Below are 25,023 nucleotides of genomic sequence, written 5' to 3'. Positions count from 1 at the left end.
GTATACTTCATGTACAGTTTTGCAGACTTCAGGGAGTTCCCGTCGTGGCGCAGTGGTTAACGAATCCGACTAGGAACCATGAGGTTGCGGGTTCGGTCCCTGCCCTTGCTCAGTGGGTTAACGATCCGGCGTTGCCGTGAGCTGTGGTGTAGGTTGCAGACGCGGCTCGGATCCCGCGTTGCTGTGGCTCTGGCGTAGGCCGGTGGCTACAACTCCGATTCAACCCCTAGTCTGGGAACCTCCATATGCCGCGGGAGCGGCCCAAGAAATAGCAACAACAACAACAACAAAAAAAAAAAGACAAAAAGACAGTTTTGCAGACTTCAGTTATACCCGAATAAAATCGAAAATTTTTATTTTTCACTCAAAGAACTGAAATAAAACATTCCTAGAAGGAGAGCCCCATCTCCACGCTGGCCCTGAATTTCCATGTCTTTTAACCCAACATCTAATTTTGGATAGAAAAGACAAAGAAAGGAAGAAAGAAAGAAAAAAAAAAAAAACAGGCACCAAAGTGAGACATCACTTTACAAAGGTGTTGAAAATACATTAAACACTGAGATGTTACCATAATAAATTAAATGAATAATTTCAGATCAGTCTTGTCACATATTTAAAAATATTTAAAATTAGGAAGTACAGAGAAAACTAATGTTGAGCCAATAATTTTAATGAGTATCCTATTATGTTCTAATGAGTGGCTTCTTTCTTTTTTTTTTTTGGATTTTATTTTTGTAACAGAAGCTTTTGTTTCCGTATCTTCTTAAAGGAGCTTTCCTAGTACATATTTTTAAATCTGAAGAGAACAGTCAGGTGTTTTGTTTGGTTCGTTTTTTGTCTTTTTGTCTTTTTAGGGCCGCACCCGTGGCATATGGAGGTTCCCAGGCTAGGGGTCAAATTGAAGCTGTAGCCACGGGCCTACACCACAGCCACACCACCACCAGATCCAAGCCGCATCTGCGGCCTACACCACAGCTCACAGCAATGCCGGATCCTCAACCCACTGAGCGAGGCCAGGGATCAAACCCGCAACCTCATGGCTCCTAGTCGGATTCGTTTCTGCTGCGCCACAACGGGAACTCCCAGAGCAAGTCAGTTTTAAACAATTAAATTATGATGTTACCACAGAGCACAGGCTTGGAAGTTAGCCAGATCTTAGGTTGATTCCCAGTTGTGTTTCTTGTTTATTCCGAGGCCTCAGACAATCCCTGGTGCCTATCAGAGCCTCCGTTTCCCTATTTGTAACACAGAGATAACCAACCCTCACCTGCAGGTAGCACGACACGCTATCATCTGAACAAGGATTTCCTCCCATTTCAGGGGTAGCTGGTAATGATCAGATTTTACCCTCAGTCCTAAAACTGCTACCTCCCCCAAAGGACATTTAAAGGGAGAAAATTGTAATGCTCGTTCCCGTCATTCAAGTCCGAACGTTGATCACACCGTGGACTGGACACTTCTGGACGCATCATAAGACGTTCTTATCCCACTTTTCCTGCCTCACCTGCCAAGCAGCTGAGCTGCAACTTCATGAAATATGAGGCAAGTCCCCTTTTATAGCCAGACATTCATCTGCAGGCTCCTGGGCGGACCAGTCCCCCTAAGTTATTTTATTCTTGCCGAGAAACTATAACTGAGCCTTTTTATATACCTTCTGTTGTCACAAGAGTGATCACACATAAAGCATGTCAACCGGATATGAGAAAGTCATCTTTCATCTAGTTTACTGTTTTCTTGAGAGGCTGCTGTCTGGGTCTGGTCAGCTGACAGCTTTGATGGGGTTATTAAACAGGCCTCTTCAAATAAAGGAAACCGGGAGAACGATGCACGCCCTTTTTGGGGCAGTTCAGCCCAGGGGCTGGGAAGATCCTCTGGCCACGCGGGGGTCTGGTGGCCCCCAGGCAGGCCCGCAGCCGCTCCTAGGCACAGCCAAGGTCCTGAGCTTGGCCTCCACGTGAAGCCCAGAGGCAGCTGCGCTGGTCTCAACCACCCTTCCCTCCGTGTCCTGTGGTTCCAGTCCGGGGACCCCAACGCCCTGTCCAAGTTCACGGTCGCCTAACTCGCCTCCGTGTCACAGCTCCTCCTTCCAAAGAGGCAGCCCTCAGCTTCTCAGTCTTCACAGCAAGTATAGGAACAAAGCCAGCATGAATTTTTTGCCTTTGGTTTTTTAATCAGGATCAAATCAGACGTGGCGTGAACACGGTTTGTAAATTACCCAGAGGTGAGCCGCTGCTGTCAGCATCATTCCTCCTTCGCGTGGGGACCCTCCCGTTCTCCCCGCACGCGCCCCAGGCCGGCGGCGCGCACAGCAACAGTCCTTGTTTGCAGACTGTATCCGCAGCAGCGCTCCTCCGGGGACCGCTCAGCCCCTGAATTCTGAAGAAATCGCTTACCGACTGAGGGAGCGCCAGACTTCCCCCAGGCATCTCCTGCTTCCTGAAGGGATACCCCCAATGCCGCAAAAGTTCTGAAAAGTAATTTCGCTCTCATTAATTCTAGAACCAAACAAGAGCGGAGAGAGAAGGAAGATGACGACCAGAATTAAAAGACAAGGCAGAAAGGAACCAGAGGTACTTGGTTGCGGGGTGGGGGCGAGGGATGGGGCGTGAGACGCACCGACTACCACGCACTGCAGTTGCCTGGCACCGCCAAGTGGAGCGGGCGGAGGGAGGCGTGGTCAAGGCAGGGCCCCCGGGGGCGGGACCTGGGCACAAGGGCCGGAAGTAAGAGGATGGGACTGCCTAAGACGTCCAGCTACATCTTCCTGGCCGATGGAGTTACCCAGAAACAGAAACGAGGGGGAAAACAGGCCAGATGGAGGGAACACTGCATCTCCAAGTGCTATGGGTTGAATGGTGTCCTCTCAAATTTCACATGCTGCAGTTCTAACCCCCAGCACAGAATGTGACTGTGGGTGGACCTAGGGTCCTTGCCGAGGTAATTGGTTAAGATGAGGTCATTGGTGTGGGCCCTAATCAAATATGAATGCCAGGAGAATGCCATTTGAAGGGACATGGCCAGCTTCAAGCCAAAGAGAGAAGCCCTGAACAGATTCTTTCTCACTGCCCTCAGCAGGCACCCACCCTGCCCACACCTCGATCTTGGACTGCCGGCCTCCAGAGCTGGGGGACCATGAATGTATGTTGTTTAAGCCGCCCCATCTGCGGTACTTGGTTACAGCAGCTCTAGCAAACTGATCCACAGACGAAGTCACAGAGGCCTGGACATGCGTGGGGATGATGGGGCAGGACGGCAGACGATTTGCAGAGAAGTGGGGAGGGGGAAGGGGGCAGATGAGGCTTGAGAGGGGGGCTCAGAGTGCCCTGCTCAGGAGTTTGGGGGTTACCTTTGATCAGTGGGGAGGCATGGAGGCCTCGTTCAAGTGGGGAGGGAAGCCAGTCAGTTTGGGCTTTTTAGAAAACCCATCCTGGCTGCAGAGGGGGCCAGAGGCGGAGTTCAAGGGCGGGGGCTGGAGAGCAGAGTGCAGCTCTGGGGGAATTTAAGCGTTGCATCCCCAGGACGCCACAGCAGCCAGCGGGGGGCTGCAGGGTGTCTCACTTGGCTCACGTTGCCCTAACAAAGTCCACAGACTGGGCGGCTTAAATAACAGGTGTTAGTTTATCCCAGTTCCGGAGGCTGGAAGTCCAAGATCAAGGTGTTGGCAGGCTTCTCCTGAGGTCTCCGTCCTCGGCCGGTAGACCGTCTTCTCCCTGGGCCCTCACGTGGTCGTCCCTCTGCGTGTCTGTGTGCCTGTCGCCTCCTTGAAGGACACGAGGCCAATTGGATTATAACCCACCCATGTGACCTCATCTAATATTTTTTTCAATTGAAATTTACATGTCCTGAGCCCACATTAAATGGGCTAAGAAATGACCTTCTCCTCATCTGGGCCCACTCCCTGCTCTTTCTCCCCGACTGGGTGTATCCTGTTTCACCAGTTTTCCAAAAACATGCAGTCTGCTACAACAGAGACTTCTGTGCAGAGGCTAGAATCTTTTCAGAAGTAGCAGAGTGGCGGTCACAGCCAGAGGAGAATTCGCTCTATTTGAAGCCTGCCTGGAGATGGACTCGTGGATTGGGCTGGTGCTCCAGTCATGGGAAAAAAACAGCCCCGACACGCTGCATGATTGCGACTCAAAGTGTAAATGGAGTTTCACCAGCTGTGGCCCCAGGGGCTTCTTCCACAAAGCTGGTAGATTTCACAAAAATCGGGAGAGAATTCGGAAGCCTTTGTGTTCACACACGCCTCTGTGGCTGTCTCCCGGGGGAGGGGGCGGTGAGGAAAGTCACAGAGGGACAGATGGGACAGAGAAGCCCAGGGCCTTCCTGAGTGAGCATGGTGCCAGCGGAAGCACAGACGGCTCTGGAAGGCAGGCAGGCAGGTCAGCCCGGGGTGCGGGGGACGAGCCTTCTGTGGGGCTGTCACACAACCTTCAGTCGGTGACCCTGCAGGCAGCAGTTCCAGCTGGCTGTCCACCTCATTTTAGTGTCATTTCCTCTTTAAAGACCCTGTCTCCAAACAGGCTCATTTCTGGGGTGCTAGGGGGCTAGGCTCCCAACATGTGAATGGAGGGGAGGGTACACAGTTCGGCCCATAGCAAAGGGACACCCGTGTTTCTGTGGCAGTTTTCACTCCAAACTCATGGCTCATTGTGGCAAATCAAAGAGAACCCAGTGTCCCAACTGCTCCCCCAGGCTGGCCCTCACAACTGACCATTTTCCTCCTGGCTCCAGCCTTCTCCACCAGGCCCCAAACCTAATCTCCATTCCTCCCACTGATATTTATGGAGCTGGCTGGGCACGAGATGTGATTCTGTGGGGACAGTGAACTGGGTCCATCTCTCCTGGGGGTGAACTGGCATGAACCAAGTTCAAATGAAGAGATAGATTAAAAACCACAATGCCAATTTTGTGACATGCCCTGAGAAACACAGCTATCGGGGTGTGCAGGTGGACAGGCCAGTGTCCTCTCTCCCTCAGGCCCACCTCCAAGGACAGCCAGACAACCCTCAGCCGGCCACTCCGGGGGGACAGAACCTCTTCCACACTCCCTGCTCCCTCTCCCATGCCGGGGACCAGCCTTGGTGGACAGCCTGATGCCTGGGCCAAGATGCCTCCTGCCTGGCCCCAGCTGGACAGCTCTGCCCACAGCTGTTCCAGGCCCTGGCTTACCAGCCCCTTCTTGCTGCAAACGGTATGATTCAATTGGCCAGGTTTCCACTGACTGAAATTACAAACCTAAACCTGGCTGCCTCTGGGCAACTACTCCTAATCCGAGAGCACAGGAGTTCTGGGTCTTTCCAAAGCCTCCTGCCTCTCATTTATTCACAGCCTGTGGGTCCCATCTCAGGCAAATCCCAGCCAGGGCAGAGATGTGACTTTTCCAGGCAGCCTCACTTCCAGGGGCAGATTTTCGGTAAAGCCAACAAAGCCCCAGCGTTAGGACCCCTCCTTTGCTTGGGCCCCTGTGACAACTCAAAGATGCTGAGAGCCTCTGCATTGCTGATTATTAGAGAAACGCAAATCGAAACCATGAGGTACCAACTCACACTGGTCAGAATGGCCATCAGCAAAAAGTCTACAAATAACACATGCTGGAGAGGATGTGGAGAAAACGGACTCCTACACTGCTGGTGCAGCCGCTATGGAGAAGAGAACGGAAGTTCCCGAAAATACTAAAAAATAGTTACTACATGACCCAGCAATCTCGCTGCTGGGCATACATCCAGAAAAGGCAAAGCTCTCATTTGAGAAGGTACATGCACCCCAATGTTCAAAGCAGCACTATTTATGGTAGTCAAGACATGCAAGCCACCTAGGAGTTCCCATCGCGGCTCAGTGGTTAACGAATCTGACTAGGAACCATGAGGTTGCGGGTTCGATCCCTGGCCTCACTCAGTGCGTTAAGGATCTGGCTTTTTGCTGTGGCTCTGGTGTAGGTCGGTGGCTACAGCTCCAATTAGACCCCTGGCCTGGGAACTTCCATGGGCCACGGGTGCGGCCCTAGAAAAAGACAAAAAAAAAAAAAAAAAAAAAAAAAGACATGGAAGCCACCTAAATGTCCATCACTAGCTGAATGGATAAAGAAGATGTGGTATGTATATATAATGGAAAACTCCTTAGCCGCAAAGAAGAATGAAACAACGCCATTTGCAGCAACATGGATGGAACGAGAGAGCATCAAGCTAAGGCAACGACAAATATCATATGATATCACTTATATGGGGAATCTAAAATAATTGATACAAATGAACGTCTTTATAAGACAGACACAGACTCAGTCGTATAAAATAAAGTTATGGCTACCAAAGGGGGAGGGCCGAGGGATACACTAGGGATGTGGAATGAACCGATGCGGCACTACCATAAACACAATTAAATTCCATTTTTAAAAAGATGCTGGCGTCACTGTTTCTAGGTGAGGAGAGAAGCCAGCTCGGAATCAGCCCACAGGGCTGATAACCTACCTCAAGACACTGCAGAAGAAAGAGGTCTGGATTCCCAGGGCTCGGCGACTTCGTGGTGACTTCCTTTCTCACGCGAGGCTTCTGCCTTCATACCTGAGTATATGTGGGATTGATGTAGGCCTTTCCTCAAAGAGAATCTCCGACGGTCTGAGCTCCAAGCCTCCAAACCCTGGAGCCGCCCCTGCTGGTTTCCCCTTGGGTCCTCATCTGTGGGTGCTGGGGTGGTGGGTGGGGATGGAGGCCCCCCCCCCCAGACAAGCAGCTCCGCCCCTTCCAGACTCACGGGGACGCCCCACCCCCCCGGAAGTGGGCTGACACAAGGCGGCCGAGAAAGACCCTGGGCGTAGTGGACATCGGATCTGAGCTGAGCGCTTCAGAACCCCCATCCCCCTCGGCCCTGCCCGAGCAGGGCACGGGCTGGGGATACCCGCTTGGCTGGCAGGACCGGGCGCCCCCTTCGCTTCACTGACGTCTCTCCATTACCCGCGACTTCATGCTCCTTTCCAGGGACATTTTTCAGCTTTGAAGAAAAACTCTGACTCTGGCTTTAACAGTGAGATCAGGGATTTGGGTGCCTCCCCCCCCCCCCATCAAAAACATGTATTTTGTGCAAACGGCGGAAGCCTCAGACGTCTTCCCTCAGTCATCCGTCTGTCTGACTGACACGTTTTTCCGGACAGGCGCTCACAGGGCTTTATTTACGCGTTTTAACAAGCTCGGCGCGATCGTGTTTGATCCGGGAGTCGCCGCGTGGCTCCGCAGCCCTCATTAGTCTGGCTGCGCCTCCTCCCCTGTGGGGAGCCCGCCCCCGCCCCGCGCCGCCCTCTCCTCTGTCGGTTCCTCCCCACCCCACCTCCCTGCGAGCCAGTCCATCTGGGACCGGGCGGGTGCCCAGTCCTCCGTGCAGGATAAAGTCTGCCCCGTATAGAGGGCAGCGCGAGAGGGGCGGTAGCCAGGGCCCGTCCTCACGTGACCTGGTGGCAGGGCTCTGGACGCGATCCGCCATCCAGGGCCCCCGCCCAGGGTCTGCCGCCTCCCCGCAGCTGGGCCCTGACTCTCGGTCACCTGCAATGTACACGCTCCCCCTCCCTTTGCAAGAGGGGCCCCCTCCGTGTGCAGCCATCAAGAGCTCAGGCTGATTCATCAGAGGCTTGTGGCCTGGCAGCGGGCGCCGAGGGAGGGATCACCAGGCCCACAGAAGCACTTGGTTCAGGGGGTTCTTTCCCTGATGCATATCTGTGCTGCCTGCAAGTGCATTAAAGAGAATCAGATGAGCTGCTACTGCTAAAATAGGCTTTAAAAGTGTAAAGTGCCCGCGGAGGGCTGGAGTGGTGCTGAGATGATGAGGCGCTGGGCTGCCAGGCTTCGTTCTGGCTTTGTCCTTGAAACACAGATCACCACGTGCCCTGCCACGGCCCTCCTAGGCGACCAGGGAGGGACAGACCTGTCTCAGCAGAGGCAGGGCCACAGAGGCCTCTGAGCCTCAGGGCTCCGCTCTCCCACCCAGGCAGAGCTCTTTCAGCTCTGCGGTTGCTTCAGAAATGGGAATAGGTCTGTCATCCTGGCCTAACAAGGAGGCCCTGCCCCCACAGCCTTCACCAGAGGCCCAGATTCAGGCAAAGCAGCCAAGGGACCCAGCTCTCCTGCCCACCACCTGGGGGCCTTGGGCAAGTCACCAAGCCTGGAATCAGGAAAAGTGCGCCCTCCTGACGTGAACCCCCCAGGTGGTATCCCACCAAGTTCCCTCTCTCTTTCTCTCTGTCTTGGCCTTCCCCAGGGCGTGCGGAAGGTCTAGGGCCAGGGATCGAACCCCAGCCACAGCAGTGACAATGCTGATCCTTAACACTAGGCCACCAGGGAACTCTACCCACCAATTTCTGATCTGCTTTTCTCTGTGCAAACCACATACTACAGGATATTCAGAGGGACCTCTTGTCCTGGGGACCAGACCTACAGAGCTGCCCATCAAGGAACCTCGAATCAAGAAAGCATGTGAGGTCAGGACTTGGGCCTACGGCACAGACATTTATCATGGCTTCCACCAGTAAGTGGACTGAAATCCTAACACAACTTGGTCTTGCAAAAAGAGGGAACTTATTAGCACCCATAATAGGTGAAAGGTGGCTTCAGGCATAGCTGTATCCAGGCATGGAAACAATGTTGTCAAAACTCACTGTTGCTGCCCATGATTGAGCTTTCTCCCTTGTTGGCTTCATTCTCAGGCAGGCCTGGTCCGGGTGGTGCCTTCATGGCCTTGCCAGCTCAGAAGAAGATGGTCCCTTTTGTCCAAGGGCTCAGCGAAACTTTCAGGGCCAATTACTGTGACCAGGAAGATGGACTGCATAATAAGGGTGGGATGAGGGGTGTCAGCATGACCCAATCCACAAGAAAAGGTGGGGGGAGACCCCTGGAAGAAACTGGGCATGTTTCCTCAAGGAAACAGGGTCACTGGAAGTCTGGCGACAGCACGATGGGAAGGAAAAAACACCAGGCATCCAGCATGGAGTGAAGACAAGGCCCCCGTCATCGTTCTGTGCTGTTTAGACATACTGAGCCAATAGTCTGTGGTTTCAGGCTTGTTCTCCCCAGCAGTCAGGTCAGAGGAATGGGCATCTGAGCTGAGCTGCCAAGAGTACAAGTTTGCCAGGTGGGGGAGGAGGGAAAAGCATTCCGTACATCAGGAATAGCAGAGGCAAAGACAAGAGGTGTGATAATGCAAGGCACATTCATAACCAGTGAACCTCAGCCTTCCAGGCATCGTGTAGACAACAGGAGTCACGGGGTGGGAAGAGCACTGGTCTAGGAGTCAAGTTCAAATCCAGCTCTGCCACCTGCTCTAAGATCTTGGCAGATCCCTTCCACTCGCTCAGTACTGATGTCATTCTTGGGACACTGATGAGCACTGGAGACTCTGAAGTCCCTTATGTCACTAACTCCTCTGTGAGTTTCCGCTCCCTGGGATATTTGCTGGCTTTACAGTGATACCTACTCTACCCACCCACCCCCTCACACACGCCCCACAGCCATCACCCAGTCCTGGCCTCCCCTGCTTCACTCTGTAATGCAGAAAACTACATTTCCCAGGCTCCCTTGCCCTCTGGCTTCTGGGTAAGCTTGGTTAATGGGAGGCACTAGTGCAAGACTGGGGGGTGGCACATGAAAAGATGCTCAAAGTCACTAATCATTAGGAAAATACAAAGAAAAGTCATAATGAGATACCATCTCACACCCATGAGGATGGCTACTATTAAAAAAGAAAGGAAGGAAGGAAGAAAGAAACCAAACAAAGTAACAAGTTGTTGGCAAAGATGCAGAGAAATTGGAACCTGTGTGCACCATTGGTGGGAATGGAAAATGGTGCAGCTGCTGTGGAAAACCTTATGGCCGTTGCTCAAAAAATTAAAAATAGAATTACAGTAGGATCCAGCAACCCCAACTCTGGATGTATATTTAAAAGTATTGAAAGCAGGATCTCAAAGAGCTATTTGTATACCTAGGTTCACAGTAGTCGTATTCACAACAGCTAAAGTGTTTGGAAGCAACCCAAGTGTCCATCAACCGATGACTGGAGGAGTTCCCATTATGGCTCAGCGGAAACAAATCCGACCAGTATCCATGAGGACGCAGGTTCGATCCCTGGTCTCGCTCCGTGGGTTAAGGATCTGGCATTGCTGTGAGCTGTGGTGTAGGTCGCAGACCTGGTTCAGAACCCGAGTTGCTGTGGCTATGTCGTCGGCCAGCAGCTACAGCTTCGATTTGACCCCTAGCCTGGGAACTTCCATGTGCTGCAGGGGCGGCCCTAAAAAGACAAAAACAAACAAACAAACAAAAAAAAACCCAGATGAATGGATAAACAAAATGCGGTGCATCCACACAACAGAATATTTTCACCCTTAAAAAGGAGGGAAATTCTAACACATGCTACGCCATGGACTAAGCTTAAGGACACTGTGCTAGGTGACATAAGCCAGTCACGCAAAAGACAAACCCTGCATGATCACACTTTTTATAAGGTATCAAAAGTACATGCCGGTTCTGGAGGGCTGGAGGAAGCAGACCAGGAGCGGCTGTTTAGTAAAGGGTGGTTTCCGTGGCACCGGAAGGAAACAGGCAGGAGACGGGTGGTGGTGACGGTTGCACGACCGTGTGAAGGTACTTAACGCCACTCAACTGTCCTCCAAAATGGTTCTGAGGGTTCATTTTATGGTACATGCATTTTTTTTTTCAAAAGTGTTAAAACCAGGAAGCAGGATGGAAGAGTCAGGGTCTGCCCTCCCCCACCCCCGTCTCAGGGCCGAGGCCCCTGCGCGGCTCCTGCTCCCCCCCCCACCCCGGGGTCCCGGCTCCCCAGAGTCCGTGGGTCCGTGGCCCTGGCCGTGACTCACCTTCCACCAAACGGCTCCAGATCCCGGGCTCCAGTAAAACCACTTCCTCCCTTGGTCTCGCCCCTCCCAGGGGTGGTTGCAGCTCCCTGCCTTGCTAATCTCTGAGTTGTTTCATTTTACCCTTTGGCCTCTCCACTCTCTAATCACCGGAGTAACCAGCAAATTCTTTCTAAAAATACCCAGGTGGTTTCTCTTTTCCTAACTGTTACACGCCCTAACGAATGGCTCCTGTGGCCAGTGTGCGCAAGGCGCCCCCCCAGCAGCCACCCCAGCCATCCCGACCGGCTGGGGTTAACTGGGGGCGCAAGAAATCTGGGTGTTTTCTGCCTCTGGGGCCCTCTACTCAATCATGAACCAAACCCAACAGCCAGCCCGGAGTCTCAGCTTTCCAGCAGGTGGAAACACACAAGGCAGACACTCCCGGGTGCAAAGGAGAAATCAAAGAGAATCCACGAGCACCCTTCACGGGGTGGCTCTGTAAGTAGCTGCCGTGTTTCATTATTTACACCTGCTTGCAGCAGACGCTCCGGGGGTCTGGGCCGGGCCCTCCAGCACCATCCTCCCCCCAGCCCCCGGCCCTGTGGTGACCTGGGGACTCCCTAGAAGGTTGTCCTGTGACCCCTTAAGTCCTTCTGCTTGTCCTCAGCTTGGCCCCTTGTTCAAGATCTGCAGTCCTGAGTTCATCTCCCTCTTGTCTCCAGGGCCACCCCCCCCCCAGGGGACTGTCCTTCTGCAAAGCCAGGAGAGACAGCTGTCCCCAGGGGGAGGCCTGCCTGAATCCTGGTGCTTCACAAGGTCGGCTGCCAGCCTGTCCCCCCGGGGCGCAGGCAGACAGCGCAAGAGGCCACCTGCACGCTGGACGAACTCAGAGAGGCAGAGAACAGAGGTGAGAACCCCCACGCCAGCCCTGCTGTGTGCAAGTGGAGGGAGGCGCAAAGAGGGAAGGAGACACCCAGGGTCAGGGCTGGGGGCACCAGGAGCCCTAGCCCCAGGGAGGTCAGGGGGTGGAAGTGACGTCAGGTTTGCTTTCACCCGGCCCTGCCAGGTGGACCTGGGAAGAGCCAGCACCCTCCGTGTAGTGGCCCCTCGCCGTCTCCCCTCATCCGGGGCACGCGCCGTGTTGCCCGGGTCCTGGGCTCCCCACGCCCCATCCTGGCTGCCCTCCCCTGGAGACAGCCGGCTCCCTTTCCACTTCTTGTCCGACTCAGCTACGCCCCATTCCCTCTTGCGTCAGCCAGCTTCTGAGTTGCAAGCAACAGAAATGGACTTCAGTTAATTTGATCGGAGAAGGGAACGGGCAGAACAGGAAGAGAGAGCTCACAGGCCAGCAGGCAGGTGGAGACCAAGCCCCCCAAACAGGCAGAAACCAGGGCAGCTGGGGCAGCAACCCAGACCGTGGGCAGGTTAGATGTGGCTGTCCCTGGGGACGGAGGGGTACTGCGGCCACCAGCCTCGCCCCCAACCCATGACCCCGCCAACCCACCGACGACCCCAACACCCCCCACCACCAGAGGGAGCGCCCCAGCTTCCAACTTGAAACTTCAAGTCAGAGCAGTTGTCTCTGATGGGCCTGAGCTGAGTCACGGGCTCTGGCTGCAAGGCCTGCTGGGAAGGGGCGGGCTGGTGTCCAGTTTCCAGCGTGGGAGGGAGGCCCCGCCTCAAACTGAAGGGCGCAGGTGGGGCTTTAGGATGTGCGGGGGTGGGGGGCGGTGCTTCAGAGGCCGGGCCGCCCCCACCCTCCACCCCTCCCCGCTGTCGCAGCCCCCCCGCATTCTGCACCCCTCCCATCCCGGCTCGGGAATCCTGGAGGATCATCACCGGCGCCCCGGGGCAGGTCCTTCTCGGGAAGAAGATGACCGTAGTCTCCAGCCCGGCACCCGCGGCCCCAGCCCCACAGCATCACCCTGTCCCGCGGCCACCCCACAGCGCTGCCCTGGCTGGGCTCTTGTCCCCCGGAGGGCTCTGCAGTGTTGAGTGGGGCTGAGTCCCCTGGGTGCCAGAGGCCACAGGCCTGGCTCTGTATTGAGGGACCCAAACTCAGAAGGTGTCCAGACCTTCTCGGTCCCCAAGGGAAGCCCACCCCTGGCCACACCGCCTGAGGAAGAGGCTCAGCTCCCCTCCTCTGCTCCCACCTCCGCCCATAAAATAGAAACGGCATCAACGTCCACATCCCAGAAAGACACCGTGTGGGCAGCGTCACCCAGCTGTCCCTCCCCCATTCCCATCACGGTGGCAAGTGGCTGCTGCAATCGATGGTCAAGGGCCGGCCTGGTGCGACCATGAATCAGAGAGCACCTCTGCCTGCTCACCCTGGACAGGGGCTTGAGGGCTGGGGAAGAAGGGGCAGTGCCTGCTGCCTCTCACCTGGGGAGGCACGCGCCCTCCTCTGCCAGTCCATGGACCTTGCAGCAGGACCTGGCCTTCCGCTCTGGCCCAGCTCTTGTGTTTGGGTGCAGAGCAGACTCCCCTCATGGCCCCGGCTGGGGTCTGGAAGGCGGGGTGGGGGGAGGACGTCAGGTAAAGAGCAGGCACCCACTTCTGGATTCAGAACTCTTTCCCCTCGCTGGTCTCCAACTGGGCTTTTACTCTTTGGACCAAGAATTACAAGTTGCCTGGAGACGGGCCATGTGCCCTTTGAAATGCGAGACCCTAACCCTGCTTAGCTGGGGCAGCATGGTTCTCTGCTTGTGGGGACAGTGGTGGTGCCACCCTGGCCCCCCTAGCTGGTGTTAGGGTGGGATGGACAGAAGAGGGTGAGGCCGCAGTGGGCAGTGTCCAGCCCCCGCTCCAGCCTGGACCTCCTGGAGCATTGCTGCTTAGAAGCTCCTCTGGGGCTGAGAAGGCCGAAGGGAACGGGAACAATCGGTCATCTTGCCCTTGGGCTTCACCCATTAGTCCTTGCTAATCTCTTAGACCGGAAAGAAAGGATTCGGCTTCTTCCTGCAGAGCTGAGGACAACAGGCAAGGCAGAGGGTGTCCAGGACATTCTTCACAGTAAAGGAGGAGGGGACTTGGGGCCTCCTGTGCTTGGGGACAGTGGTCAGAAGTTTACAAATGCTCTTTCTTCCCACTGAGAGAACCTCACTGCCACCTTGGGTCTACTGTGATGACCCTGGCATTGGGCCTCTTCTGGCCCCCGTGGTCTGTCTACCAGTTGGTTGACATGTCGAGGGTGTGGTGGGTTGAGCAGTGTCCCTCCCCCCAAGCTCATGTCCACCCTGTCAGAAGGTGACCTTATTTGGAGACGGGGTCTTGGCAGATGTGAGCATTACGGTTCAAGTTGAGACGGTGGTGAACCATGGTGGCCGCTCATCCACTGAGCGTGTCCTTACAAGAGAGGCCGTCCACCCTGCAAACAGAGGCCCGGCGTCCAGGCCAGGAACACTTGGGTGTGAGAGCTCGCAGACCCCTCATCCCCCAGACGCATCCGTCCCCGTGAGGACCAGCGCATCCCCAAGCCCTTCTTCCTGCTCGTGGTAGACTATGCCCCGGGCACACCCCGAGTCCCTGCCAGCAGTCTACCCTGTGCTCCTAGTCAGCACATGCCCTGCGGCCAGCTCAGCCTGGGAGACCTAAGGACAGAGCAGGGATGTCTGCCGCCAGCATCCTCTCTCCAGCCGGAAACGGTGCCCCCTTCTTCCCCAACAGACTACCTGCTAAAGCCAGGCTGAAAATTGCCTTGCAGCCCTTCATTTCATGAAGCTTTTAGACTTCCTTGGTTTAATGAATTTATGTGAAAATCTGGTTCTCCAAATCTGTGCATCCTCCTAAAAATAGTACTTCCGATCTCACTGTATTTTTCACAGTGTCACCCCTTTGACACGAGCGGTATTCTGAGCTCCACGAATTCCTTTAATAACATGACATTCACCAGTTAGGTGGGACGTGTGACACCCACCACCGTGCCTGACACAAAATAGGCTTTCAAAAGATATTTCTTGGTTGGGAAAAAAACCCAATAAGATATATTGGATATATTGTTCTCTTGACTCTGCACTTAGCACGATGCAATTCTGACTCGAACCACCACCATTCTGACTCTGAAGCGTTAGCACAGACTTCCCAGATTCAAGGGCACAACCCTGACAAGACTGCTCCCCCTTCGGGCACCAGCCACGCTTTGGGCACCCCCCGCCCCCCAGGCCACCCACGATTCCCACCAAAGGGCCACAGACCTGGTGGGATTTTACAACCCCATCAGGTTCACCAATTTGCTAGGGGCAAGTGTGGTCCTGCTGGTCAGAGTTTTATTACCAAGGTCTGGTAGGGTCTTCTGTGCCCTCTCCCCATGAAATCTGGGTGTGTCGCCCTCCAGCAGACCTCCGAGTTCAACAGTCGGGAAGATCCACCAAGCCTCAGGGTCCGGAGTTTTTCCTGGGGTTTCATTGACTAGTTGAACCACTGGCCGTGTGACTGAACTATCTTCAACCCTCGTCCCCCAGCCCTGCAAAGTTTGGGCTGTGTCCACCCACGCCACGGTGTGCATAGCCTGGACACAGCCTATATTTTGTTAGAGATCGGGCAGCTATAAACCACAGTTTGTCATGCTAGAGACCAGGTGGCTTATAAACAACAAACGTTTATTTCTCACAGCTCTGGAGGCTGGGACATGTGGGATCATGTCCCCAGCAGATGCGGTGTCTGGTGAAAGCCCTTCCTGGTTCACAGATGGCCGTCTTCTCCCTGTGTCCTCACATGGCCACAGGGGCAGGGACGCTCCCTGGGGTCTCTTTCCTCTTTCCACCCTCATGACCTATCACCTCCCAAAGGTGGGGGCTGAGAACTTCAACACGTGAATTTGGGGAAGACGCAAACGCTCGGATCATAGCAGGCTGACATCCCCTGACCCAAAGACCCAGCCTGCTCCTCTCACGGTTGGTCCTTGTAGTGTGGGACCTGCATCCTGAGTCATCTCAATAATCTAAACTTTGCTGTGGTCCCAGGCATCCACCCTAAAGAGCCAGCACTCACAGAGCTCAGGACACTCCAAAGGTCTAGAAGTGCCCTCCCAGGAACCAGTCAAATTCTTTATTCCACCAGAGCTCAGCTCTCGAGTGATTATTTTAATAGGAGGTACAACTGAATACAACACCCGAGTTCTCAAATTCCAATAGCACTCTCTAAATGATTCAGATTGATCCCACAGCCCCATGGGGTAGCACCTTCTAAGAAACATAGTCATCAGATAAAAACTATCAAAAGATACTCTGATTTACACTCATGACTCTCAAAGAATATATTCTCAAAGAATATTACACATGGATTTTTTTTTTTTCTTTTTTGGTCTTTTTGTCTTTTCTAGGGCCACTCCTGCGGCACATGGAGGTTCCCAGGCTAGGGGTCGAATCGGAGCTGTAGCTGCTGGCCTGCACCACAGCCACAGCAACACCAGATCCAGCCACATCTGCGACCTACATCACAGCTCACAGCAACACCAGATCCTTAACCCACAGAGCGAGGCCAGGGATCGAACCCACAACCTCATGGTTCCTAGTCAGATTCGTTAACCACTGAGCCACAACAGGAACTCCAGATGCTTCTCCATATGCCTTTTCCTGTCCCTTGAGATTTAACCCCTCATCCCCAAGAGCTGCTCAGCCTCCTCTCTCCTCTCCTTATTCAACTCCATGAAGTATTCAGCCCTGACCTGGGCCCCAGGAGCTCTCAAGGTTTCCTTCCCTCCCCCAGGAAATAAGCTGAGGTCCCAAAGACCAGGCGTCCAGTTTCATGAATAAGATGAGACTTGCTGTGCTGGGATGGTTAATCCAGTGTGTCTGCTTGACTGGCTCCGGGAGGCCCAGATGAAACATTGTCTTAATGTATCCGTGAGACTGGCGTTTCTGCGTGAGATTAGCGTTCGAATCGGTGGACTCAGGGAAGCAGATGGTCCTCCCCGATGTGGGTGCATTTCATCCAATCCCGTGAGGCCTGAGCCGAACTAGACAGGGAGGAGGGGTCCACCCCTTTTCGGGATACATTTCAGAGCTGGAACCAAAAGGGCTGCTGCTGAGCATTTGGTTCCTAAGACCCAGACACCCCCTCCCCGTCCCGGTCCCCTGGGCCCTCTGGATTTCAGGAGCAGTTCCTTTGAAGTCATGTCTCTAACCAACTCTATTCCCCAAATTTCTAAGCAATCCCACGGTTTGGAATGAAGAGAAGAGCACGTGTGTCTGCCTGGCTGGATCATAAGCTGTCTGTCGTCTTCAGACGGGAGGCGATGCTTCTAGACGTTGCCAGGGTTCTCTACTGACCCCACCTGAGGACCAACACAGTGAAGGGCGCCCTCCCTGCCCTGGGGTCCCCTCACAGTCACCCCCAGTGCCTCTCTCTACAGCACCGTTTTGCCTTGGGAAGGAGTCAGCACAGGATCCAGGAAGGATGGTGAGTTCCCATGCAGCCTCCAAGCCCATTATTGGACTTGCCCAGCTGTTTCTCTGTCCACACATGGGGGGCTGGGGGGACTCCCTTGCTCAGGGGACCCGCAGGCTGCTATGAGAACCCCAGACATCACCTCTGCAGCAGGGGCCGTGCCTGTGGGTGGCCCTTCCCACCTCTTGCCTTTCCCCAAGGGCCGACTCCAGGCCCCCCTGGGGCGTCAGCAGGTGGCTGCTGGGGGGCTGAGCCCCCACCCTGCCCTGAGCCAGCAGCTGCCTGGCCCTGTTGATGTGGTCCTGGCCCCTCCCAGCTCAGGCCAGGGCCGCAGAGACGCACTCCGCTCCCACCCTCGCCTCTTGTCTGTGGGGACAAAGGGAGCACTGTGAAAGGGGCCCCGGCCCCTCAGCTTTCCAGGGACCTTACGAGCCATCCTGTGACGCTCAGCTGCCACACGAGGGAGGAGAAAGGCGTGATGTTTATTCTCGCAGCCCCAGCGCCTCCGACCCCTGCTGAGCCCTCTGCGTGGAAACCAGGCCCCGTGGCTTGGCCAGGCAGACCGGTTCTGCAGAGCTGCACAGAGTGTGAGAAACTAATAAGATCCATTCAGCTCGAAAGCTAATTTTATATGACTGTGTCTGTTTTTCCCCCGAGACATTTCACACCTTGACACAAATGAGGGGATTTTTTAAGAGAGAGGAATTTAACATTAAGTAGCCTTTCCAGTCATGGAGGGGTAGATGGAAACGTGCCTTCTCCGTGGCCAGTAGCCTCCTGAGATTCTTTTAAGGAAGCCCACTCCCCCCAAATGGTGTCCCTCTTATGACACTAAAACCCTAAATTGGCTCATTTCACAAGGACCTTGTACATCTGGTGGTGTCTTTTTTTTTTTTTTTTTTTTGGTCTTTTGTCTTTTTAGGGCCACGCCCATGGCATTTGGAGGTTCCCAGGCTAAAGGTCAAATCAGAGCTGTAGCCGCCAGCCCACACCACAGCCACAGCCACGCCACATCCAAGCTTGGTCTGTGACCTACACCACAGCTCACGGCAATGCTGCAGCCTCCACCCACGGAACAGGGCCAGGGATCAAACCCGCATCCTCATGGATACTAGTTGGGTTCGTTAACCACTGAGCCACGACAGGAAGTCCCTGGTGGTGTCTTTTGAAGGCAGGTCAATGAGCATGCTACCTGAGCTGCAATTTAGCTTGCCTTACCTGGCATACAGTGGGTGCCCAACATATGCTGGATGGATGGATAAGTGAACGGGTTATTCAGCAGTCCCGTCACAAGCCCACATTCATTAAGGCCTGTGCATACGATCTAGACACGGAAGAGTTGTTTATGGAAAGGCAAGAACCCAATTTGCAAGCCCTCCTGTTGGCCTCACAATAATTCATGCTCATCTGCGTCTGATAAAATATGGAAGCAATTTTACAGCAACATTTTGCACCTTAGCGATTCATTTAACTCTTTCCTCTGGGGGGCAGGTCATGTATTCTCATCCAGATGTGTGGGGAGTTCCATGAATAAATCTGCAAATATCCAGATCAGACTCTCCCCCCAGCCCCTCCCCTGGCAGCCCGAGTCTAGCTAATGAAAGCATGAAAGTGGAGGCCAAGCGAAGGCTCCTGGCCTCCGCTCCCTGGCCCGGGCTCCAGGCACAAAGCTCCCCGTGCCTGTCCCCCTGCTAAAGTGACCTGAAGCCACTAAAGGAGCGGAGTGCCCAAGACACTTTCTTCAAGAAACTTTGCCCTGGCAGGTCCACCCCTGGCACTTGGCAGGGCCGCTCCCCGTCGCATCCGCCCCCAACTGGAGGGCACCAGGAAGGACACTCAGGCGCCACAGCTGCTACCACCTGTCCCCTCGCATGCCACCCCTCACCCCTTCACTACGCTGCGTCCGCCTCTGTGAGCTGCCCCCAAACTCCTGGCAGATTCCAGAGCCGGTGAATACAAATGGGTAACACCTGCTCAGAGCTGCCTGTCGTTCCGTTCACATCCTGATTTTCTGGGTCACCAATTTTTTTAATTAAACTTTCAATTTTGAAATAGTTGTGGAATCTCATGCAGTTGTAAGAAATAATACAGCGAGGGCATTCCCGTTGCGGCTCAGTAAGTTGAGAACCTAAACCAGTATCCATGAGGATGCAGGTTCAATCCCTGGCCTCGTTCAGTGGGTCAGGGATCTGGGGTTGCCGTGAGCTGTGGTGTAGGTCAAAGACAAGGCTCCAATCCAGTGCTGCTGTGGCTGTGGTATAGGCTGGCAGTTGCAGCTCTGATTGGACCCCTAGCCTGGGAACCTCCATATGCCGCAGGTGCAGCCCTAAAAAGCAAAATAAAATAATGCGGAGATTCCATGGGTCCTTTACTCAGTTCCTTCCCCCTCCCATCCCCCATGGCAATACCTTGCAAGACTCTCGTACAACACGGACTCACTGTGTTTTTAAAATGTCTCATCTCATGCATAGTCTGTAATGTGTGATAAAAAGTATATTTTTCCTCCAGGAGTTCCCGTCGTGGCTCAGTGGTTAACAAATCCGACTAGGAACCAGGAGGTTGCAGGTTCAATCCCTGGCCTCGCTCAGTGGGTTAAGGACCCAGCGATGCCATGAGCTGTGGTGTAGGCTGCAGACATGACTCAGATCCCACATTGCTGTGGCTGTGGCGTAGGCTGCCGACTACAGCTCCGATTCGAACCCTGGCCTGGGAACCTCCATATGCCATGGGTGCAGCCCTAGAAAAGACAAAAAGACAAAAAAAAAAAAAAAAAAAAGAAGTGTATTTCCTCCAAATGGAGATTTTTGGCTCCCCCTTCCCACGCCACAACCTGCTCGACTCACGACTCAGTATTTTCCATTTCAATAAAGGTCACAAGGTCCACGGCCCCACACTCAGCATTTCTCTCCCTCGTCCTTGCATTTGCCTTTTTTTTTTTTGGCCAAAAATGCCCTGAATCCACCCACTTGTCACTCTCTGGACCACAATGACCCTGGCATTAGCCACCGTCAATGCTCTTGAGGAGAACCAGCTGCAGAATTTGCAGGGCCTGGGGGAAAAGGAACGTACAGAGCCCCTTGTTCACCAATTAAGAAGCATTTCAGTGTGGCGGCAGCTTGGCGTTGCACCAAGCTTGAGGCCCTGGGTGGTCCCACACCCACGAAGCCCCGCCTCCCTCAATCAGAGACCCCCAGGAGCACAGCTGTAGTTGAGCAAAGTTGGGCTTATCGATTTTTTTTTTTTTTTTTTTTTTTTTTTGGCAGCACCCTCAGCATATGGAAGTTCCTGGGCCAGGCGTCAAATCGGAGCTGCAGGTGCAGGCCACAGCCACAGCCACGGCAACACAGGATCCAAGCTACATCTTCAGCCTATGCCGCAGCTTTCAGCAGAGCTGGATCCTTAACCCACTGAGCAAGGTCGGGGATTGAGCCCAAATCATCACAGACACTATGTCGGGTTCTTAACCTTCTGAGCCACAGCAGGAACTCCAGGGGCTTGTTGATTTGATTTGCAAGGGCACACACACACCATGGGAACCCCGGGGCCTTTCAATCAGGATCCCTTCCAGGACTTGGGCTTCTGTTGTGTGATCTGGGGGCGGGTCAAGGAAGCAAGCCTGTGCTCTGGATTGGACAGGCTCAGAAATTAGGGGTGATGCTATGATTGAGCATCTCGATAATTCTTATCTAGAAGGTGAGAAGGATGGGGTGAGGCTAGAGCTGTGATTGGTTTTTTTTTTAAAAAAAGAAGTCATTGGAGTTCCCGTCGTGGCTCAGGGGTAACGAATCCAACTAGGGACCATGAGGTTGTGGGTTCGATCCCTGGCCGCGCTCCGTGGGTTAAAGATCCGATATTTCTGTCAACTGTGGCGTAGGCTGCAGACACGGCTTGATCCCGCATTGCTGTGGCTGTGGTGTAGGCCAGTGGCTACAGCTCTGATTAGACCCCTAGCCTGGGAACCTCCATATGCTGCAGGAGCGGCCCTAGAAAAGGCAAAAAGACAAAAAAAAAAAAAAAAAAAGTCACATTAGCCAGGATGGGGGATATTTGGTTGCATTTTTGATTGCTGCAACTGTTTCAGACGCGATTTCAGAGGGTCCTGCTGCTGTCTGGATCCATCGTGGTCACAGAGTGTCCTTGTCTGAGCTTGGTGATCTGTGAAATTGTTTATGTCCAACAGGAAAGTGCTTTTTCTCTTTCTTACCCATCGTCTCTGGCCCAGCTGCCTGAAGAGCCCCCCCACCCCGACGCCCCGTAACCTGCCTCCTCACCTTCGTGCTGTTCTCCACACAGCAGCCAGCGTGATCCTGTGAAATCGATTGTCAGTGCAGCGCCCTCCTCTGCTTAAGCGCCCGTGGCCTCCAAGTGAGTTGACTTGTCCCCCAAAAAGCTACGTCCAAGTCCTCACCCCGGGTGTCTGTGAATGTTTACTTAGTCGGAGATGGAGCCTCGCAGAAGTAATTTAAAGATGTCCAGATGCTGGCATATTGGATTTAAGTTCTAAATCAAATGACAGGGGTCCTTAGACAAAGAGGGCACAGAGTTAGACAGACAGACAGACAGAAAAGGCCATGTGAAGATGGAGACTGGAGGGGTACAGCCATAGCCAAGCAACACCTGAGGCCACACAGAAGCTGGAAGAGGCAGGAAGCGTTCTCCCCAGGAGTCTCTGGAGGGACCACAGCCTGGCCTATCCCCTGATCTCGGACCTCGGGCCTCCAGAACTATGAGAGCACATTCCTGTTTCAAGGCACCAAGTTGGTGGTACTTTGTTGCCGCAGCCCTAGGAAACCGTGCAGTCTGCTACGGCAGTTAGAAAAGAATCGCCAGCCCTTCCGGAGACTGTCGGACCCCGTGGGCCCGGCTTCTCGCAACCTGTTTCACACACAGCCTCTCCTGGTGCCCCCATGCTCCAGCCACACTTGCCTAAGTTTTCCTCTGACGCACCGGCCCTTTGCACATGCTCGTCCTGCTATCATCACCGCAGCCTCCGTGCAGGTACCGCCTCCTCTGGAAGACCTTCCTTCACCCCCGTGGTTGAAATAACTGTTAACTAACCCTCTACCCTGTTGCTGAGCTCATCTCCTCACGACAGGGTCATTCTGTCCTGTGATGGTTCACGCGAATGCTGTTTGCCTCCACGGGAAGGGTCGGCGGGTCAGGAACATGCCCGGACTCCCAGTTGATTTTTCCCGAACAAAGGCAGGTACCATGTGTATGCCAGGTGCTCCGCCAAATGCCTGACAAGTGTTACCTCATTGAACCTTCACCAAAAACATATTTTACCGGTGAGGACATGGAGGCACAGACAGTTTAAGTCCCTTGCCCAAGGTCACACAGCCTGTAAGTGGTGGAGGCAAGATTCGAACCCAGAGTCAGTGAGTTTAAACCCTCTTCTGGACACACAGGAGCCTTCAGTAAATGTGTGCCATAAAGAGGGTGGGCCAGCCCCTCGCAGGTAACCTCCCAGGTGGGAGGGAAAGGGATCCAGGAAATGTCTCCCGTGTCTACACCTCCCCCTCTGCTCCCGCCAAGGTTCAGGGGATGGGGGGGGAGCATCGCCGAGGAGAGTTCTAGAAGAGCTCCCGGCCCCTCCCTCCCAGGTGTGGGCTGCTTCCCGGGGTGTCCGGCTCCCACTCCCCTCTCACTGGCATCTTACCCCCCTCTCTGCCCGCCGGGGCCCTGAGCTCCTGAGGGAAGGGGTCCCGCGTTACCCAGGGGTTCCTGCGTGGGACCCCGGGGCCCTGCGCCTCCAGCCCCGTCACTGCGCCTCCAGAGGAGCAGCCCCAACCCGGGTCTGGAGCCGCCCCACCTCCAGGGGCTGCTGGGGCTCGGTGGGGCGGGGCGGGGGGGGGCGGTCCTCGTCTCTGGGCTCCGGCGCTTCCGCCGATGCGGGCACGTGGTGGCACAGGTCAGCGCTGCCAGGAGGCCGAAAGGAAGCAAGGGGCTGGAGAAATACGTTTTGCAGAAAGGAAGGGAGCAGACCGGGGCGGGGGCAGCATCAGAACCGAGGGGCCCGCGCTGCCAGGGACGGAGCTGGAGGTGGGCCGCTGGGACGTGAGCGAGAGGGCAGCCTGCGAGGGGACAGTGGCACGTTCACGCCAAGCAGCGGCGTCCGGCCGGGAGCGGAAACTGCTCCCCAGGCCTCAGCGAGCCTCCCGGGGAGGCCCCGTGGTCAGCGCTGCCTTATGACTCGGAGACCAGCGGTGAGGTTTTATGTTCAGGTGGAAAAAATGGAGCAGCGCTGGTTCTCTCGGCAACTGCTCTTCCTCAGCGGCTCCCCTGGGCCCAGGAAGGCGGGAGACGGAGTGTTCGGCGGCCCCGGGGGTTCCTTGAAAGCCTGACGAGCTTTGGTCTCCTGCTGCTGGTGAGGCGGCCGAGGAGCCGCAGCTCTCAGGCCACGAGCAGCCTCTGTCTCCCGAGGCCTCAGAGGCCGCGGCCAACACCCTCGTGGGAGGCGCTTTCAGACGAAGGATGCCACCCGCCTGGTCCGGAGGAAACTCAGCCGCAGCAACAGCCGCACCTGCTCCTCAGCATCCTCCCCGACGGGGACCCAGAAGAGAGAGATGGGCTTCAGGAAGCTTCCCTGCAGGTGAAAGGCTCCTCCTTCTCCTCCTCGCTCTAGTTACAAACGCCCTGCACCGCGCGCCTCACTATTTATACGGCAGGGCTGCAGACATGCTCTCACCTCCCTCTCACGGCCTTGAGGGGGAAAACTCGCTCAGGAAGCTTTCCTGGTGCACCCCCAGCCCCCCTCTGTGGGAGAAGGAGGGAGGGAGGGGTCGCTGCCATGGCTGGGTGGTCACAATGCAGGGCCAGTCTGAACCTGTTGCCTAGCAGGAAGTTCCATCATCTCGGGGCCCCCAGACCCCTAGGACGCCCCTCTGTCCTCTCTCCTCTGACATGTGCTCCTGGTGAGTCTAGGGAGTGAGGAGCCTCAGGCCTGGCCGGCCTTCCTCTTTGGCTCCCTCATGCTCCTCCTACACGGATGGAACAAGCAGAGCACTGGCCCAGCCGCCCCTTCTCTCGCCTCTCATGATGCAGCCAGGCCCTAGTCTAGGCCAGCTGATCTTAGGCTCTGGGGGCCACTGTGGTCTGTCTTGCTGGCTGCCTCTCTCAGATTGCATCCTCTGGGGCTGGTGGGTATGAACAATGACTCTTTTGTCCCAGTCCCTGGATCTTAGGAAAGAGGGGCTCGGTAGAATCCAGCTCAAATCACAAAACTTCAGCCCTGGGATTTGGGACCCAAACCGAGAGGCTCTTTCTTACACAGGGATAATGTCAGGGAGAAGGATATTGACAAAACGGATGAGGGCGTTGCTGGTGTATCAGTCAGGAAAGGTTAGGTTATGCTGCTGTAACAAACAGCCCCCCAAATTTCAGTGGTACTATGTCTAGTCACTTAGGATGGAGGCTGATAATGTGAGAAAAAATAATGTATACTGGGTCACCATGCTGTACCATAGGAAAAAAAAAATAATGAAAAAAAAAAAAAAACGAGGTGGGCGGGATGAAAGGAAAAAGGAAAAAGCAAAAAAGAGGGAGAGAGGTTGGTTTCTCATCACCTTAGTTGTTGGCTGCAGGTCAGCTATGGTTTTCCTCCCTGTCTCTTCATTCTAGCACCAAGACTAAAGAGGTTACTTTTTCTGGAACATTCTGGGTTCACAGCAGAGGAAGGAGTAATGCGGGACAAGAAAATGGGGGGGGGGGTCCTGGGCAAGCAGGATGAGGAAGCAAAGAGAATGAAACAGATTCCCCCAAAAGAGATATGAGGTCCCGACCCCCTGCGGCTCCGCTCAGAT

The 25,023-nt window shown here is 54.7% G+C and overlaps 2 long non-coding RNA genes across 2 annotated transcripts; one reads left to right on the top strand and one right to left on the bottom strand.

Annotated features, from left to right (window-relative positions):
* Positions 1,043–10,943, bottom strand: LOC106509632. Its single transcript, XR_002342229.1, has 3 exons — positions 10,853–10,943; positions 6,468–8,805; positions 1,043–2,467 (listed from the first exon to the last, which is right to left on the bottom strand). It is a non-coding gene; the product is annotated as an uncharacterized LOC106509632 (long non-coding RNA).
* Positions 11,226–23,093, top strand: LOC106509631. Its single transcript, XR_001307311.2, has 4 exons — positions 11,226–11,329; positions 11,554–11,738; positions 16,984–17,233; positions 21,402–23,093. It is a non-coding gene; the product is annotated as an uncharacterized LOC106509631 (long non-coding RNA).

This window comes from Sus scrofa, chromosome 3, assembly GCF_000003025.6.
Source record: "Sus scrofa isolate TJ Tabasco breed Duroc chromosome 3, Sscrofa11.1, whole genome shotgun sequence".
NCBI classification, from domain to species: Eukaryota; Metazoa; Chordata; class Mammalia; order Artiodactyla; family Suidae; genus Sus; species Sus scrofa.
The sequence above is the reverse complement of the archived record's forward strand: the minus strand, read 5'-3'. Positions and strand labels throughout refer to the sequence as shown.